Source organism: Solanum tuberosum, unplaced genomic scaffold, assembly GCF_000226075.1.
Source record: "Solanum tuberosum cultivar DM 1-3 516 R44 unplaced genomic scaffold, SolTub_3.0 scf00211, whole genome shotgun sequence".
Taxonomy (NCBI): Eukaryota; Viridiplantae; Streptophyta; class Magnoliopsida; order Solanales; family Solanaceae; genus Solanum; species Solanum tuberosum.
This window is the reverse complement of record NW_006239137.1, coordinates 474339-476341: the sequence shown is the minus strand read 5'-3', so window position 1 is coordinate 476341 and position 2003 is coordinate 474339.

The following is a 2003-nucleotide window of genomic DNA, read 5'->3' as shown; positions in this document are numbered from 1 at the left end:
TGGTAAGCTCCATCTTATCCTGGGGCTATCAGAGGATGTTTACTTTTGTTGTACAGTTTGGGTATAGTCGGGGTCTTGTCCCGACAGTCCTTATGTCACTCATAGAGGCTCTTGTGGACACAATATTCTGGGTTTTTATTTTGTATGTTTCAACCTCCAGCCAATAGTCTTCGCATGTATATATAGGTTTGTGTGTAAGTAGGTATGTTTTCGGTTGTGGCCTCATCGGCTAGATAGTACATCTTTATTTTTGGTTTGTCTACCATTGTTTGTATGGTTATTCTCTTTCAGGTCATGATCTCTGGGTCCAGGCTGCACTTTTTAGAGGTTGTGCTACCCAATCTTTTTGCGACACAAGATTGGTTTAGCTAGTATGTTTCAATGGGTAACTCGATATATTAGGGTATCGAGTGCCAGTTATGGCCCCTATTTCGGGGTGTGACAACATACCTCGATTTGGCAAAACAAATCCTCGATTCACAATAAACCTGGATCGTTCTCCCTTTTCTCCTATTTTCTCTTCTTGGAAACTCTTCTAAAACCCTAAGCGTAGTTTAGGATTATGAAAACTGACCCAAATCAGTTTAGACCCCTAAATTCTTACTAACAATGTTTGAAGTTGAAGGGGTAAGGAAAAGACCAAAATACCCCTCATTAATTTGCATCACTTTCCTTAACTAGACAGGCTGACTTCAAATGGGCATATCTCCCTCACCGGAACTCTAAATTCAGCAAACTCGGTGGCATTGGAAAGAGGATTCAACGACCTTTCATTTGATATCTTATGGGCCACCTAACTCATTATGTACTTAAATTTATGGTCATTTGAAATTGACCCAAAACTTAAAGGAACTTAGGAATGACTTGAATGAATTCTCTATAGTTCTTTTTTGAACTTAAGGTGATACATCTAGTGACCTTAACACTTAATAAAATGTAAATTCCTCAGTAAAATCTTACTCAAGATGAAGAATAATTGGAGTTTTAGCTCAAAAAAATTTCGGGGTGTTACACTATGTCCCCCTTGTGATCATTCGTCCTCAAATAACGGCTAGACTGGGTATGCAACAGGGTTACTCTTACTAAGGTCTGAGTCTAATGGTATGCTCCTACTATATTCAAGCTTAATACTCTAACAACTCCATGGACTACTACTGACCATCTTCATAAGAAGTTCTCATTCTCTCATTACCTCTGTCATACCAACTAAAATTTCCGGTATTACTACTAGGAACCAGCTAGGGGCTCTAATTTAACTATTTATCATAGTAAAACTATCATGCCCCGAGGTTACCCCCTTGACGTAAACACGGGACCTAGGATCACGAGTGATCCCAAGCTAACCCTGAACTAACATAACATAATTAGTAAGACTTTAGGGGTATAAACTGATTTGGTTCAGTTTTTACAATCCTAAAATACGTTTAGGGTTTTCAGAGGAGTTCAAGAGGAGAAAAGAGGAGAAGTTCAAGGCGTTCATCAAGATTCTTGAGATTTGTCGAGGAATTCCACCAAGGGTTTGATCCCTAAGAGGTATGTAAGCATTCATAGTGATGGGTTAGTTCACCCACATGCCAATCATGAGTCATTTTACGAATTTCACACATAAGATTTGGTATATTGAGTTCTTGATCAATTCTTGTTGATTTTCTTGAAGTTTGAGTTTTGTTCTTTGATTATGAGGTTTCGTTGAGTTGTTGTGATGAGATATTTTGTTGGAGTATCATTATTGAGTAATTTAGGGTGATTCTCATTGTAATTATGATGGGCCTAAGAATCCAAAAGCGTTTGAGGGGAATCGTTTGATTCTAGGAGAGTTAGACATGAAATTAAAGTAAGAAAATTGGTTAAAGACTGGGCGTAGGAGTGGAGCGACGTGCCACTCAGTGTGCCCCAAACCACCATCACTAGTTTTGGGCTTGGTGCACCACGCCACTCAGTGCACTAGGGTCGCTAGGTCCCCTACCATTCCAACTTTCTTTCGGCGTAAGTTCCCTAGAATC